An 18,982-nucleotide genomic window follows, 5' to 3' on the forward strand; every position below is an offset into this window, starting at 1 on the left:
TCTATTCATCAATTTCATCACCCCCATCTTCGCAAATTAGCCAAAAGTGGCACAAGAAGCGAAGTAAAATTAAGCAAATCAATATAATAACAGTAACAATAATGTTATATTATTATTATTATTATTAACATTATTATTTTATTAACATTATTATTATTATTATTGGTATGTTCATTCTGGTACTTGCCATCCGGACAAAAATTCGTGGTTGCGCCTCTGATTGGCTTCCCTTGAACAAGCTGTTCTTTTCAAATTTTCAAACTTTGTTGTGCTAAAATCAGGCAAAATATAGCAAGTTGCTAGTACGTATTCTTCAGTTTCATTAGCATATTATCATAGATGCCTATTAAAAGTTGATTGATATTTGATTTATGGACTAAAACATGCATGCATATTTCATGTTCTTTATTTTCAACATCGCACCCCCCTAATTTCATCCCGCACCCCTAGATGATTAAACCTGGCGCCGCAGCTGTGTGGTTGGTTTCACTGTTAGTTGACGATGGCCTGACATCTAGCGTAGAACTATGAAGTACTTCGTGACTGAGAAGCACATAGCTTGGGTGCACTGCCAATAGATGTCGTTCGCATCGCCGCTCACCCCGCTGACTTGCCCGCTCAACTTGAGTGACCTTGAATATTAAACAAACGGGAAAATCCCGAATCTATCTGCTGCTACAAAGCTTGTGTACGTACACTGTTCATCTTGAACATACATACCGAACTCCGAACACTTGGGAAGACTGTTGTCAACATTTATTGGAGCATCTGTAAGTTTTCTCTTTTGAATTTGAAATTACGGTTTAGACATATTAAATAATGATACAATCTGTCGTGTCATTTTAGAATCACTTGACTAGAAAGTGAAAATTTTTACATGGTTTGTGAAACTTGTTTATGAACGTTTTTCTTTTAGTTCTCATAGTGAAGTGTGGTTTCATAACAGTCCTATTGGGATCAAATATCCCTTGTTATTTATGGTGTCCACGGCCTGAAACAAATTTCACTTCATGTAAAGAATCAAAATATATCCATGAAAAAAAATGCACGTGTAAGTAAGCAAAAGCATAAATTTCCCCACGGTTAGTGCTAGAAAGAACTGAAAAAAAAGCAGTTCTGGATCGGTTCAAATATAGATTTTTTGGGGGAAAAAATGTTCTTGGTACTTCCTGCTGTTTTGTGTCTACTATGCTTACAAATGACAAGATTTTTGTTTTCGAGGTGATTCAAAAATTCTACTACCCGGATTTCGAAAGCAATACGAATTTCGGGGAGAGAAGTTTAACAATGTTTCCTTTTTTATTTTTTTAAGGATAGATTTAGTCATCTCTACTTCACACGTCATGTAGGAACACTGTTATCATCATTATCAATGTAGGAATGCCCCTCCCCCTTCCCGGGTTGAAAGATTGACACTGACGTTTGGCAAGTCTTGCGATGGCTACGTAAAAATGTCGCGCTTCACCACTGAATATATATTTTTTAATGTTTAGAGTCCGCTTATAGAAATTTCCATTACTTTATTTACAATGTTTGAAAGTAACTAGTTCCTTTTTTGAGGAAATGTAACTGTAACTAGTTACTTTTAAAAGTAAGTAACTGTAATAGAGTTACTTTTTTCCGATAGAAGTAATGTTTCAACAGTTACTTTACGACATTTAAATTGCTACATTAATGTCATAAATTATTGGCGATTTAGGACTGTGAGCTGGAACTCAGTTTCTGCTGGGATACAAAAGCCATCCTTTGTTACATTAATTCTTGCAAGCAAAACAACAGATGAAGAGGAAAAGAGAAAGTTGTTCCTGTCGGTAGGCTGGAGGTTACATGTTTATCACATGTTTCATCTTTCCTTTGGTAGTTCTCAATTCCAAAGCGATAAGCATACCTCAAGGGAGGGGTGGATTTCCCAGAAGTGGGAAGATAAGCTTCTAGGAGGAGAATTCATTTCCATTGCTGAAAGTTTGCCATTATGAGGAGTGTGCTGTGAAATGCCTCTTGTTTCTGTAGTTTGTTCCTCTGTGGCCTTATAATATGCTGGTAAAGTAAACGTCACTTCTGGCGCTGTTGCCATAGCAACAGAAGACCTGGCTCGATACAACGTGCTGCCCGTACTTTCCCCATGCAGTTAATATGGAAACTGATCGTGAGGGATACATTTTGTTTTAAGTGACAGCGTTTATCAAATAAAATGGTAATATGTACACCATTGTAAAGATTAGATTCAGAAGAATATGTACATAAAATACAGGTTGCTTACAGGTGACAAGTTAAAGAAGAAATGGGGAAACAAAGCAGGCATTTTCCAAGAATCTGACCGACAAACAATTGACCGGAACTTACGATTTATTTGGTTTAGCTACTATAGATTTGCTGGCGAGTAAAGGAACTTTAAGTCACATGGTTCTTTGTCTGTGGTCAGATATGTATTACTGCTTTGTGTGTAGTTACAAACATTAGGCACATTTCCTGTCATTTACACTCTGGGCATTAGAATAAAGTACAATGCATTTTCTCGCTCAGAAGAATATATATGTAGGGCTATATTAGTCGATAGTCAATGGATGTTCACAGAATTTCTTGTAGGGGAGGTCAAGCCATTGACAAATTTGAATAGTAGTAGTGGTATTATTAACTTATTACTTGTAAGTGCTTAAAGTGGTTTCATTCAACAACCTGAACGCGAACCACAATGAATAGACACGACTACTGCCACTATTACTAATAATAACAACAATAATAAATGCATATTGAGGTAACAACGGTATTATTATTATTAGCATTAGTACTCCATCCGAAGTATATATATAGTATGTAACATTCTTATTCGTACACACGGATTTTCAAAGAAAATGCTTTAATATCTGAAAGGAAATACACTCTTTTGAAATTGTTTCTATACAATTCAATGACTAATATCATTAGAAACATAAAATCTTACCCAAATTCTGTATAACCAATGACAATAATAAATGAAATGAAACTGAAAGAGAAACATGCCGTTTTTTGTACAACTTTTCTATTCATACACTTAATAATATAAAAGAAAAGAAGTATATTCAGGGCTTCCCCGATGGTGCAGTGATAGCGTCATCACCTTGTAATCAAGAGGCCCCAGGTTCGATACCCGGTGGCGGCACAAGTGGTTCGGATCCCACTTTAAACTGTAGGTCCAGTCCTGATTAGCCTTACTGTGGATAAAGTGGACCTAAAACACCAAATCAATCAATCAATCAAGTATAATTCAGAGCAAATTGACTGACAGTTCTAATACTTTAATGCCTATCCTTTGGCTTTAATTACTCCTTGGAACCTGTTCTTCATAGAATTAACCAGTTTCCGATGTGTTTCAGAGCTTATTTTATTCCACACGGATTGCACAACAGTTTTCAACTCTTGTTTGGACTTGACGCCTACTTTATGGACTCGCCTCTTCAAAATTGCCCATAAATGCTCAATGGGATTTAAGTCTGGACTTTGAGCTGGTGTTTGTAGTAGTTTGGGCACATTCCATATTAGCCAATTCATGTTAACTTGCACCTTATGCTTACTGTCATTGTCTTGTTGGAATCTGTAGATAGGTGGCATGTCCATTTTTTGGACACTCTGCTTTACATTGTTCTTCAATATGTCCAAATAGACATATGCATCCATGATACCATCAATAAACTGGATGATACCAACACGATGATACCAACACCTTTGGATGACATCCAGCCCCAAATCATTAATGACTCACCACCGTGTTTAACTGTTGGAAGTGTGTTAATGTGATCATTGTCTTTATTTGATTTTCTCCAGACCCCATCTGACCCGTATATATTAATCTTGGACTCGTCTGACCAGATGACACTATCCCAAAATTCCTGGTCTTTGTGGATGTGCTCTTTTGCGAATGAAAGTCTATTCCTGCAATTCACCTTATTTACATACGGCCTCTTTCGTGGTATTCTGCCATGATATCGATTCTTCCACAAGACACGTCAGACAGTTTGATCGAACATGATCTTGCCAGCAACATTTTCTACTAACGGTCGTAACTGAGGAACACTTAGTCGGGGGTTTTCTCGTACTCTTTTTAAAATAAAGCGTTCATCACGTTTATTCAACCGTCTCTCTTTTGGTTTTCTCAGCACATTCTGTGTTGAACTTTCCTCTATAAATTTGTTTATTATGTATTGAACTGTGGAGTGTAATTTATTGACTGTTTGACCATTTTTCCTTAACGAATAACCTCTAAGAGCCAAATTTATAATAACATCCTTCAGATCAGAACTAAGTTCCTTTACCTTGCCCATTTCGAACACGCTGATAGATAGACGATAGGCCTACAACAATATGTACGCCAGCATTCCGCATAACGGGCAGCGGGCCTGCATGTTCAAACTTGTTACGAAGTTGAAAACTGCACAAAATCGCCCGAATAGCGGTGGCGCTGTATGCAAAGAAGATTGAAACTCTTGCCTGTACGAATAAGAATGTTGCATGAAACAGCGTGTTTTTCTCTTATCACACAAATTATATGCTCTGTTTACACACTTTGAACATACATTTTTATTGATATTTGTTGGTGAAACCTTCATTAACATTAATTTCCAGGTACATATGAATATATTTACAAGTAGATATGACATTTTTTCCTCGGAAATTCTATTTGTACGAATAACAATGTTACGTACTGTATATACACACAAGCTCTGTCACGTCTGTCGTTTCAGAAAATTAGGTTCCCATTTACATCTTAAAGGAATAGCACTTACCAAAATATTTTTTTTTCTAAATTTCCGGAAATACTTAATAATCGTAACTCAAAAACAAGCAAATACTAACTGGAAATATTTACTTCCATTTATTATCAAGGATCGACATAAAATAATGTAATTGTTTCTAAGTGATTTTGTTTATCACAGTACACAACTGACAGCAATAGGAAATAATTATCCTTTAGAAGCTTACCTTCTCGCTTCTGGGAAATCCACCCCTCTTACAATGTATACATATCGCTTAGGACATTTCCAACGAAAGATTAAACATGTGATAGACCTGTCGCTCTGAAATGGAACCTACTGACTGCTCACAGACAGGAGACAAATTTAATACAAGAACTGTTTCTTTTCCTCTTCATCTATTGTTTACAATAGGAATTCACATCATAAAGGATTGACTTTGTACAGTTATTAAATAAAAAATATAATAATGTCCAATGTCGCAGTAGGAAGTGATTTAAAATTACTCTTATAAACTCATGGATGTGAGACAATTTTGTTCAATAATAATATTGTTATTATATCCTTCTTCTACTCGATCCACCAGATGAGTGAATAACTAGCACAACTGTTTTTCATATTTTTTTTCTCACATTTCCTGTAGTTGGTGTACTGAAGTACATAGTTATTCTACATAGATTGATACTAAATTTTACCCACAAAAGTTAGGCAAAATTTTAGTCCTCAAGTTTGTGTGACATATAAAACTCAATTTTTTGGGATTTGGAAACTGTGAAACTACTTGTAGAATTAGAAAACATAAACTGGTTTCTGCATTTTTTCCAATCCAGTGCAGTTTTTACTTTGGTTATTGTGTACTGTTTATTAAGAAAACTGCTGTACACATTTCGAAAAAGTGCTAGTCACATAATGTGCGACATCATCTGAGTAGCACTTTCCAATATCATATTCTTTTTATTTCATGCTTCGTTTCACCCTTCCTTCGACGACACCATCTTATTTTATGTATCTAAACTCTGCGATTGGTTTTCCTTATGTGCTAACTCTTTCTTCTTCATTCTTTTCGGCTCATCTTTCCAAACTGCACCAACGCGGAATAGCATTTCCCTATGTTGGCAGCTTAGCAACCACCATAGCAATCGGTTGTATACAGCCAACATGGCCGCACTCATGCACGGGACTAGCAGATGATTTGACCAGCATATTTACCCCCTTGTGTAAGCAGCATCCGATTTTTTTTTATTGCTTTGCTAGAATAAAAGTGTCATCCAGCAATGTTTCAGTGCTTTTACAAAAGAACTTGTCCCGGGCTCGATACCCGGTGTAGGCACAAGTGGTTCTGATCCCACTTTAAACTGTAGGTCCAGTCCCAATTAGCCTTACTGTGCATAAAGTGGACTTGAAACACCAACTCAACAACTTGGTACTATGAACGAAACTGAAGAAGACAAGAGCTAGTAAATGCCATATGAATCCTGAAATCTAAGTGATTTCATTTATCTCTCAATACCAGATAATTTTAAAAAATAGAATTAAAAATATTTCTGGATAGAATTCGCTTATAATTGAAAAATTAATAATGAAAACCCATTTTCCTGAAATTACACACGTTACATATCTTTACTTTAAATGCAGTAACAGTAATAAACACCATTGATTGATTGATTTGGTGTTTTAAGTCCACTTTATGCACAGTAAGGCTAATTGGGACTGAGTGATTCCATGTCAAATCAACCAAAAAAAATGGAATTTGTTTCAGGTATTGTATAGTAAACACCATAAGACCTTTCAGACAGGATATTTGTGGAGCTTGAATACTCTCCTTGATGTCTCAATGACTGTACGAAGTTTGATCAGCTTTGTTTGACCATTTCCATTTGTCAGCTTCACAGTTATGCAAAACTTTTATTTCAGATTCATCCTTAAATTTATTATGAATCACTATTCCTGGAAAATACACACTGTAGCATAATCACCAACATTGTACATAATTCAATTTTCACTGCTTTCACTCTTGTTTTGCACAACAGATAATAACAACTCATGTAAGTCTCCTTCAGATTCTGATGCCAAGGACATCTAATCTGAATCTATTGGTCTTCTTCCGATGTGATGACTTTTGATTTCTACTTAACATCCACTTTCGCTTGTTGCTGTTTTCTCCCTCGTTTTTTTAGTTCATGAAATTCTTTCAATTTTTTCGATGTTATTGCAAATGGTAATCTTTCAGATCTTCTTTTGTTGGCTGTTCATGTTTTTGCCATTTAGTTTAGGCCAATGCAAGTGAGTGGCCCACTCTTCCTCTGGGGCTTTTGGTTGTTGGTGCTCAACCACAGGAGATGATTCTTTCCTCTGACCTCCATGAGATGTACAAGGTTAGATGATTTTTTGGAGACTGAGGTATTGATGTTCATATCAGTGTTGAAATTTCAGCTTGACTTCTTTGAAGTTCACTTCCTTCATGTAGCAATGAACAGGACATATCAGTATTTCCTTCCTCATCAAAATTAAAATCACAAGGTTCATTTCCAGAAGCTTTCTCTGATTTTTTTTTCCAAAGATCAAAAAGAGGTGGTTATTCAGTGTTGCAGATGATTGGAGTGCATTAACAATTTAATCTGGATCTTCCTTTCTTTTCCGACTGCAGTGGTCATTTACTAGAGATTGTCAAATTGGTATCTAGTGCATGACCTCCCCCCCCCCCCCTGCTTTCTTGCAATTAAATGCACAACAGAGAATGTGTGATTTTTTAATAGCCCATTATTCTGATTTCATCATGTAGCAATTACATAAGCACAAATTTCGCACATCTTGAATGTTTCTTGTACACATGATTACAATGTGATAATCATTACCTTATTAGCAATACCAGGTTTTTTTGGCTTGTCTGCTGAACTCAAACAAGTGTGCTCTTGGACTCCCTACCTTGTGACCTGGACAAACCAATCACAACCTACGTACATAAGAGAGAATGGATTGTAGATGAATACAATATCATTTCTTATTGGCACAATTTGTTCCAAGCCTTATTCTGCTTTGTAGTATTTCGGAATGGTCATCCACATATATATGACATATACCAGTAGCATTAGAAAAACACATGTAAGTCTTCACAAATTATTTTATTACAATTAATGATTAATTTGTGCAATTTGTTTGCAAGAAAATTGTCAGCAGAAAGTAACTATAAAAGTAACTTACAGTTACTTTTTTAAGCAAGAACTGTAACAAGTTACCTAGTAAAAAGTAACTTTCCGAACACTGTTTATTTATTTATTTTTATTTTATTTAAAAAATAATGAACGCACTATATGTGTTTTTTTAATGTTTGTTTGTTTTCTGTATCGCATGTATCATTAAATCAGAATAATAATTAATACATTTAAACATGCCATTATAAATATTTGCAATGTTGCTAGCCAAATTTTAAAATCTGCACTGATATGGTACAGGCCACTCCGGCTCAAGGATTAATTACTTTTAATCCAGTTTTGTAGTAATTAATGAACAAAATGTTTTAAAAATGTGTAGCTTTATCTTAGAGCACCCCTGACCCCAAAAAGATAAACTGGCTCCTTGGAAAAGGGGGCTAGTGCCTGAAGTATTTTAATTTGTCGTTCTAACCCTGCTCAAGGAGATACAGCCAGTCACTCTCAAGGGTGCCAGCAGAATTTTTTAATGGAGGAGTTTGGAGGCAAACAAGCAATCTCCCCCAAATACTGCTTCAGTTTGAAGTTATTATATCCCTGCAACAATTTATGCAAATTGCATGAAATATAGTAGATTGATGTTCAATGGCCCCTTCCAGTCCTCTAGGATACCAATGTTAGTAGAACCAGTTAGGGATTGTTGGGAGTGTGTGGATATTTCGGTGAATGAGGAGGGTTTCTTTCCCTCCCTGTGGTAAACCTTGAAAGTAGATGTTCGAATTCCCCATGGAAAATTTTCAACCACCACACTGACATCACAGCTTTTTTATATATATTTTTTTAATTTACATCTCTTTCTTGCATCTTTTTCTAATCATAACAATAATAATGATTAGGGCCCGGATTCTCAGGTTTTAACCTATTTTATTCCTTACTTGGTAACGTCACTATTCTAACATACATTTTCGTTTTAGCCATTTCTTAATGAAATACATGAATCATGTAGGTCCTAAAATGGCTAAAAGGAGTTCAAGATCCTAAAAAAGGCTAAATTGAACTTTTCAGCTAAATAAATGTAAATACGGAGAAACTAGTACTCACTTTTATCTGCGAAGCTGTTTTTTCTTATTTTTCGATTAATTTCAGTGGCCACTGCCACCATCCTCGTTGGAACTTGCTGCACTGTTGCTTGGCGTGCATCTTTTGTTCGTAGTTCTCTGGCTGCCGCTAGGTGCACTGTGCATCTTGGTGTGTCATCTGCTATTTCCAGGCGATAACTGCTGTAGTAGGGGAATCCAAGTGTGGTGCGCTTGCCCGCTATTGATGTTTAGTTTGTGCGGGAAGTGCATTATGGCGTGCATTTCCTTTATTTGGTGTCTATGAGCATGTGGGCAGTGTGTTTGACCCGAACCTTTTGAATTTTATGGCTATTGTATTTGATATGTTTAGCAAGACCGGTAGTGGGTTGGGCTTTTTTCGCATCTGCTAGGTGCTGTTGGATTCTTTCCTTGACAGATCTGATGGACATGCCTATGTAATGAGCCTTGCATTCACACTCTGCATCGTATACATCTGGGTTGTCAAGGGGGGAGAGGAAGTACCGTTTGTGCTTGTTCAGTTTATCAGTTATTTTGGAATTGGGTTTGTGCGCTACTTTGATGCCATAGCCACCATCACTGAAATAGCCCTGAAACATGGCTACACTGAATCACAACTTTCCACTTGGTGCAGTAAAGTGGAAATACAGGTCAGACACCCTAACCTACCACAAGCAACCCAGCCGCAATCAACCCCCAGCGACCAATATAAATGGTTTGCCTTCCCCTACCATCCCACCACTTCAAACCGCATAGCCAAAGCCCTTCTCCCATATGGCATTTAAGTAGCGCACAAACCCAATTCCAAAATAACTGATAAACTGAACAAGCACAAACGGTACTTCCTCTCCCCCCTTGACAACCCAGGTGCATACGATGCAGAGTGTGAATGCAAGGCTCATTACATCGGCAGGTCCATCAGAACTGTCAAGGAAAGAATCCAATAGCACCTAGCAGATGCAAAAAAAAGCCCAACCCACTACCGGTCTTGCTAAACATATCAAATACAATAGCCATAAAATTCAAAAGGTTCAGGTCAAACACACTGCCCACACGCTCATAGACACCAAAATCAAGGAAACTCACGCCATAATGCACTTCCCGCACGAACTAAACATCAATAGCGGGCAAGCGCACCACACTTGGATTCCCCTACTACAGCAGTTATCGCCTGGAAATAGCAGATGACACACCAAGATGCACAGTGCACCTAGCGGCAGCCAGAGAACTACGAACAAAAGACGCATGCCAAGCAACAGTGCAGCAAGTTCCAACGAGGATGGTGGTAGTGGCCACTGAAATTAATCGAAAAAGAAGAAAAAACAGCTTCGCGGATAAAAGTGAGTACTAGTTTCTCCGTATTTATATACTACCGCTTCTCTCTTTTCCCAATTATGAATAAATAAATGTAAAAAAAAAAATGCTGATACCTTGTTTTGTTTTGTCAGATTGAACACGTTGTTAACTGTACTGCAATATGAAAACATATTCTCCCCCCCTTCTCTCTCTCTCTCTCTCTCTCTCTCTCTCTCTCTCTCTCTCTCTCTCTCTCTCTCTCTCTCTCTCTCTCTCTCTCACACACACACACACACACACAGAAGGGGAAATAGAAATGAGAGAAGGGAAAGAGCATGAGAAAAAAAGGGAAGCAAAGTTGGCATTACAAAAGAAATATGTGGGCGTACTTAAAAGAAACCGAACTATTTTTTTTGTGAACTTATTTGTTCACAATTTAAGTACAAGCCTTCAATATGAAAACATATTCTCCCCCCCCCTTCTCTCTCTCTCTCTCACACACACACACACACACACACACACAGAAGGGGAAATAGAAATGAGAGAAGGGAAAGAGCATGAGAAAAAAAGGGAAGCAAAGTTGGCATTACAAAAGAAATATGTGGGCGTACTTAAAAGAAACCGAACTATTTTTTTTGTGAACTTATTTGTTCACAATTTAAGTACAAGCCTTCAAAATCCCCTTCAAAGTACTCCCCACTTGCATAAGACACTTGTCCAATCTTTGATTCCATTTTTCAAAACATTTTTTTAAAGTCATCTTTTGTGATGCGTGACAGCGCCTCCGTCGTTTTTTTCTTCACCTCAGCAACATCAGCAAAACGCTTTCCTTTCTCCTTTCATTCTAGGAAACAGAAAAAAGTCGCACGGGGCAAGGTCGGGTGAGTATGGGGGGTGAGGAACAGGGGTCATACCATTTTTGGTCAAGAATTGTCGTACAGACAGGGCTGTGTGAGCCAGGGCATTGTCATGATGGAAAAACCAGTCACCCGACTGCCACAAATCGGGCCTCTTCCGCCGCACACTGTTGCGCAATCATTTCAAAACTTCCAAGTAGAAAGCCTTGTTAACTGTCTTACCCTGCAGAACAAACTCTGAATGGACGACTCCTCTCACATCGAAAAAACAAAGCACAAAGCAGCATTGTTTTAATGTTTGATTTCACCTGACGAGCTTTCTTGGGGAGCGGCAAACTTGAAGTTTTCCACTGGCTTGATTGTTGCTTCGATTCGGGATCATAAACATAGCACCATGTTTCGTCACCTGTGATAATTTTTTTAAAAAAGTTTGGATCATTTTGGGACTCTTCTTTCAAAGCACGGCATGCTTCCACGCGACCTTGTTTTTGTTCAGCGGTCAGCAGTCGTGGCACGAATTTGGCAGCCACCCTTTTCATTCCCAAATCATCTGTCAAAATTTGCTGCACTGAACTCCAAGTCACTCCCGACAGCTCCACAATTTGTTCAATGATCAGTCATCGATCTTCGTTGATGATTTCACGAATTTTTTCAACATTGTCATGTGCTTGGGCCGTGAAAGGACGACCAGAACGAGGTTTGTCATCAATTGACATTTCACCATTTTTGAAACGGGAAAACCACTCAAACACTTGAGTTTTCCCCATAGCATCGTCCTTGTACGCCGTTTTTAACATTTTCAAGAGTTTCTGTTCCACTCTTTCCGAGCAAAAAGCAGAATTTCACCGCCGCACGCTGTTCCCGAAAATTAGCCTTTGCAAAAACGACGATCACACAAAACAGCTGTCACTCTAAACTCCGCCGAAACGTGTCCTGACCTGCTTCAGCGACGGCACTCGGCTTACGGACTCAGGAAGGTTCGCTCTATGCGCTGCTAGCGGCAAAACGTGGTACTACAAAAGCTCTGCACACCACAAAATTAGTTTGGTTTCCTTTGGGTACGTCCACGTAACTTAACAATGACTCGTTTTAAATTTTTCCGAAATTTCATTCTTGTTGTGATCCAACAGATTCCTGTTTTAAGATTGTAATTGTAAGAAAAGGAGTTACAGTTTAGAATAGAGAAGAGAACAGTGCTAGTCCAAGTTATTCCTTGCTGCAACATGCCTAAAGTGAAAGCCACAAAAAGTAATTTACTTCGACAATGGATTGTTAACTATTTTCAATTTTCAACAGATGGTAAGGTAATCTTTTGTCAAATGTGTCAAAAACAATTAAGTTGTGACAAAAAATCACATTTTGAGCAACATAAGGAGTCCACAACCCACAAAACAATATCTCAAGAAAGCAGAAAACATTGATTCAATCGTTTATTTCTTCATCTGCGACAAGTTCTACGGTGGATAGTTTTAATATGCTGTTGTGTGAGGCATTTTCAGATAATCATATTTTTCACGTACACATTTCATCGCTTTGCATAAACACCCATGCCCAGGCTGGGATTCAAACAAGGAACCTCTGATGTCTTAGCACTCTGTGCAAAACACACTGACACGAAGGTGGAGGGATGATCCAACTATATTGATGTAATAGTGCCGATTAGTAATTCTGACCACTGTTTATTGCATCTTGAGAATGTTGATAAACATTTTAAAATATTTTTTTCTAGAGACCTTTCAATGTTAAAGAGTTTTGAAACTAATGCTAAACATTCCCATTGAGTTTTGAAACTAATGCTAAACATTCCCATTGGCATAATATTAAGCAGTTAGATATGACAAAAAAAAAAAATAGTTTTGCAGATTAGGTGGTAGAGCAGCCACAGGCTGAACTTCAACCACGAGGGCTTTTACAACTTGTTTGACAAAAACTATGTTCTTTTAGTTTTTAATGCATTTCACTGTTCATGCGATAAATTGCACAATGCAGTGGTCATTAAGAAATGGTATATTTGAGTTTGGTAAAGTTACGTCATTCAATATTGCATATTATAGCATCACACAGCACTAGCACGAAGAACCGGGTAGGTTTGTCGTCTGCATCTAAAGGCAAGAAGGGTCACATGACCCCTAGAACCAATCAAGTTGTTCTGTACGCCAGCGTACAAGAGAGCCTTTCGCACGTCCTAGAGATCCAAGCTTCCCCTCCAGGCAGGCAGAGTCCTGTATGCCAAACCTACCCAGCATCCGGCCAGCAAAGGCATTAGAAAAAGACTACAAGACATGTTAGATATTGGCCAAGAACAGAATAAAGGGGTGGAGGGAGACAGGGCTGAGGATGCATCCCCCCAAAATCATTCATCAAAATTACTTCAAATGGAATTGTTCATTATAATCCCCCCCCCCCCCACACACACACACCACACACATGCACACACAAAAATAGTTTTGATAAACATTGAAACGTCCTGTTCGAGGGAGGAAAGATGACCAATAGCTTAGTTAGCTAAGTGTTTCAAGTCTACCCATAATGCTAAACTTTTTCTCCAGCAGTGGCATGAGTCTCTATTTACACTCAGGGTTCGGGTGTATGTTGCACTTAGTGGGCTATGACGTAGTTGACCAGTTAAGTTCATTGACAACTCAAAATTAACTAGAACATATAAAGGTTTATTTCATCACAAACTCAAGCAAGAAAGGAACTTAGACCCTTTTACAGTAGTTTTATACATCCAACTTATAGTTTCACAGATACAGATATATATATATTCATATTTGGGCCTCTCTATATAGTTACGGCCTTTTGTAGTTGAACTATAAAAACTTTTAACCCTTAAAGAGACCCATACAATTTTGTATATAATACCTAGTACTCTTGTTAGAAAACAATCACAAAGGGTTTATAAACAAAGCATCTAAAAGAGAAAGATTAGTGTAACCTTGGAAACGGCTTTCTTTCCATGTAGGAGTAACAGGGCAAAAACTAAGGAATAGATTCTAAGAAGCGAATTTCCCAACATCGAGGAGACGGGGTTTCGCTGTTACCATCCCCAACGTCGAGATGACGGGGTTTTATGAAAGAAAAAGGTACCTAAATATCTCTCGCCCGAAAGCACTAAAGTGGAGTAAATTTCTCTCACCAGAAGGTGGAGTGGGATATCTTTTTCTCTCTCCTCTTAGGAGGAGTTTACCTCTTGCCCGTAGGCAGAGCCCTACTTCTCTCGTCCGCAGACGGAGTCAAACTGAGATGCTAGCCCCGCTCTCGCCTTTATATTGGGTCGGCGATGCTAGCGTAAGCAAGTGAAAGAAATATAAACTATTAAAAGTATATTCTTACATTAAATATTGAGTTAGTTTACCAAATTAGAGGTGTAACCTGTTTTTAAATAGATACATTTCTAATTACATGTTTTTATCAGAAAGTTCACAAAAATAGAGGTGCGACTCGTACAAATTGTGACGAGACGGGTTCGTTACAATAACCCCTCCCTTCGAGGAAAATCTTCAGATTTAAAATTTATCACCTCTATATAATATATTTTAATGAAAAAGATTTTTTCACTACAAAATTCAATTAAGATTACAAACTAATATTAATAACAAGTTACATGAGAGATAAACACGACCAAGCCAATCTTTACAACAATGGAAGTACTAGGTTTAGAACTCACAGAAGGTTACATTATAAGATAACTAATCCACTGGGTTTTAATCAACTCTTTAGGCTAAAAGTCCGTATCGTTTTAAAAATCTTAGGAAGGGAAACCTTCGGGGCACTCGAATATTGCACTTTCGCAGGACAGAGATTGTCTGCATATATGTCCTTCGGATGTCTCCCAAAATCATTTTCAACTGCCGAGCCAATGACAATTCGTCACCATTCCAATTTATTTCAGCGAGGAGTTCTGAGTCGTGAGCTTCCAGTGGAGCTTCCTGTGGATCTGGAAGAGCAGCGACTTCCCTCCGGGTAGACACCATGTGTTGATCGACCTGCAGATCGTCCTCGGTACTGTCCTTCCTTGGAGCAGGCTCTGGGGTAGTCCATACATACTCAGTATGTGTCAGGTCCCGCATCTCGGATTCCAACTTTCGTTTTTCCACTTCTAAGCGTCGAACTCGTTCGATCCAGGGTCGAATTAGGGCACTAGATTAGTCACTCAAAACTTCAGATTTCTGTTCATTGATTTCGTTTTCTTGCATCAAGGGTACTGCTCCGGAGGATACTGTTTCAACAAGCGTAGGTAACTTTCTCGGAACCACAATTGCTTTGGGGTTTCTTCCTTCAATCACAGGGCTAGATGAGCTAGGAGCTGATAAGTCCATACTAACTCGCACAGGTTGGCAGGCTCTAGGAACGACTTTGCTCAGATCCACTAATCCTGGTCGCGAAGGAGAATACGGCAAGGAACTATATCCCTTCTTAATATCTTCGGCAGCAATATTCTTGATCCATGTACACTTTAACTGGGTCATCAGGTTCCTTCTCTTCTTAGGAACTTCTGGATCCTGTAGGGGGGGAGGTATTAATTTAACTTGCCATGTGATGGGACATTTAGGTTTAGGCACAGGTTCACTTAACGTCTTCATTTTAGTATTGTTCAATTTCAGCTTCTCTTTCATTCGTTTGACATCTGGGAACATCCTGCGGGGCTTATCCATCCTGTATTGGAAAGCACGAAGTTCACACTACTCAGTCCCGATCTCAACTGAGCTCTGTGCAGTCGGGTAATCTATTTAATCAAGGTGAAGCACAGGCTAAATGACACTAACACCACCTATTGACACCATTATATACTTAATATACATTTCAGGAAAACATCAATTTATTTTACTTTCCTATCACTCAGTGTTGCCCTGGCACATTTAAAGTTTGAACTTAATCACATTACAAAACTTCTTATTATTATTGCTTATAAGATTTTCCTTATTTTGGCAGGTTGAGCACAATCTACTTTCAGCACAATTATATATGTATCACATTTTTAATGGCTTTTAGTAAATTACTCAAGTCTCTACATTTAGGATATAATACCTCAGGGAGCTTCTTTGGCTTCCCTGCTTCTTCGGAGACCACGCTCTGGCATGCCCTTTTGGCCTTACTGCACTCGAAGGAAGAGGTACTTTAACCACTATAGAAACTCAAGACCTACATGAAGACATTCTTCCTTGTACTTTCGCTGTCCCACAAGCCTTTCTTTGGGATCTTAGTTCAATAACATTTACTTTTAGAAGTTCTGTTCTTGTTCTATAAGTTACTCTTTCTAAATGGAGTTGGTAACACATATAGCAATAGTTCATCTTCTGAAAATGGTCAACTTAATATTTATTTCCCGAATTAGTATCAAACTTCTAGGTTCCTGCTTGGATATCTTCCACGGTGTTTCCCTCTTTCTCTTTCTTTGGTGTTAACACTGGTTCTACACTATCGGGGCGAGCGTCAATTAAGTTAAAACTTGCTCGGTAATGTGGCCAAATGACTCGGTTTCACCTTAAAGCCTTGACATTATGGCGCCAAAAATCTTGCAACATTCCTGTTATTTATCTTTCGAGCCCCACGTTGGGATGCCAAATATCTTGAAACGTCCTGTTCGAGGGAGGAAAGATGACCAATAACGTAGTTAGCTAAGTGTTTCAAGTCTATCCATAATGCTAAACTTTTTCTCCAGTGGTGGCATGAGTCTCTATTTACACTCAGGGTTCGGGTGTATATTGCACTTAGTGGGCTATGACGTAGTTGACCAGTTAAGTTCATTGACAACTCAAAATTAACTAGAACATATAAAGGTTTATTTCATCACAAACTCAAGCAAGAAAGGAACTTAGACCCTTTTACAGTAGTTTTATACATCCAACTTATAGTTTCACAGATACAGATATATATATATTCATATTTGGGCCTCTCTATATAGTTACGGCCTTTTGTAGTTGAACTATAAAAACTTTTAACCCTTAAAGAGACCCATACAATTTTGTATATAATACCTAGTACTCTTGTTAGAAAACAATCACAAAGGATTTATAAACAAAGCATCTAAAAGAGAAAGATTAGTGTAACCTTGGAAACGGCTTTCTTTCCATGTAGGAGTAACAGGGCAAAAACTAAGGAATAGATTCTAAGAAGCGAATTTCCCAACATCGAGGAGACGGGGTTTCGCTGTTACCATCCCCAACGTCGAGATGACGGGGTTTTATGAAAGAAAAAGGTACCTAAATATCTCTCGCCCGAAAGCACTAAAGTGGAGTAAATTTCTCTCACCAGAAGGTGGAGTGGGATATCTTTTTCTCTCTCCTGTTAGGAGGAGTTTACCTCTTGCCCATAGGCAGAGCCCTACTTCTCTCGTCCGCAGACGGAGTCAAACTGAGATGCTAGCCCCGCTCTCCCCTTTATATTGGGTCGGCGACGCTAGCGTAAGCAAGTGAAAGAAATATAAACTATTAAAAGTATATTCTTACGTTAAATATTGAGTTAGTTTACCAAATTAGAGGTGTAACCTGTTTTTAAATAGATACATTTCTAATTACATGTTTTTATCAGAAAGTTCACAAAAATAGAGGTGCGACTCGTACAAATTGTGACGAGACGGGTTCGTTACAATAACCCCTCCCTTCGAGGAAAATCTTCAGATTTAAAATTTATCACCTCTATATAATATATTTTAATGAAAAAGATTTTTTCACTACAAAATTCAATTAAGATTACAAACTAATATTAATAACAAGTTACATGAGAGATAAACACGACCAAGCCAATCTTTACAACAATGGAAGTACTAGGTTTAGAACTCACAGAAGGTTACATTATAAGATAACTAATCCACTGGGTTTTAATCAACTCTTTAGGCTAAAAGTCCGTATCGTTTTAAAAATCTTAGGAAGGGAAACCTTCGGGGCACTCGAATATTGCACTTTCGCAGGACAGAGATTGTCTGCATATATGTCCTTCGGATGTCTCCCAAAATCATTTTCAACTGCCGAGCCAATGACAATTCGTCACCATTCCAATTTATTTCAGCGAGGAGTTCTGAGTCGTGAGCTTCCAGTGGAGCTTCCTGTGGATCTGGAAGAGCAGCGACTTCCCTCCGGGTAGACACCATGTGTTGATCGACCTGCAGATCGTCCTCGGTACTGTCCTTCCTTGGAGCAGGCTCTGGGGTAGTCCATACATACTCAGTATGTGTCAGGTCCCGCATCTCGGATTCCAACTTTCGTTTTTCCACTTCTAAGCGTCGAACTCGTTCGATCCAGGGTCGAATTAGGGCACTAGATTAGTCACTCAAAACTTCAGATTTCTGTTCATTGATTTCGTTTTCTTGCATCAAGGGTACTGCTCCGGAGGATACTGTTTCAACAAGCGTAGGTAACTTTCTCGGAACCACAATTGCTTTGGGGTTTCTTCCTTCAATCACAGGGCTAGATGAGCTAGGAGCTGATAAGTCCATACTAACTCGCACAGGTTGGCAGGCTCTAGGAACGACTTTGCTCAGATCCACTAATCCTGGTCGCGAAGGAGAATACGGCAAGGAACTATATCCCTTCTTAATATCTTCGGCAGCAATATTCTTGATCCATGTACACTTTAACTGGGTCATCAGGTTCCTTCTCTTCTTAGGAACTTCTGGATCCTGTAGGGGGGGAGGTATTAATTTAACTTGCCATGTGATGGGACATTTAGGTTTAGGCACAGGTTCACTTAACGTCTTCATTTTAGTATTGTTCAATTTCAGCTTCTCTTTCATTCGTTTGACATCTGGGAACATCCTGCGGGGCTTATCCATCCTGTATTGGAAAGCACGAAGTTCACACTACTCAGTCCCGATCTCAACTGAGCTCTGTGCAGTCGGGTAATCTATTTAATCA

The 18,982-nt window shown here is 38.4% G+C and overlaps 1 protein-coding gene across 1 annotated transcript in view; it reads left to right on the forward strand.

The window, feature by feature from the left end:
* Positions 1-657: 657 nt before the first annotated feature.
* LOC145979945 (BTB/POZ domain-containing protein 6-like) overlaps positions 658-18,982 on the forward strand; it is a 47,789-nt gene continuing 29,464 nt past the window's right edge. The window contains exon 1 of the mRNA XM_083112889.1: positions 658-770. The gene's annotated coding sequence lies outside the window, so the exon portion shown is untranslated. The remainder of the gene's footprint in view (positions 771-18,982) is intronic.

The sequence above is a fragment of the Lepisma saccharinum genome, chromosome 27 (genome assembly GCF_977018435.1).
Source record: "Lepisma saccharinum chromosome 27, izLepSacc3.1, whole genome shotgun sequence".
In the NCBI taxonomy this organism is placed as follows: domain Eukaryota; kingdom Metazoa; phylum Arthropoda; class Insecta; order Zygentoma; family Lepismatidae; genus Lepisma; species Lepisma saccharinum.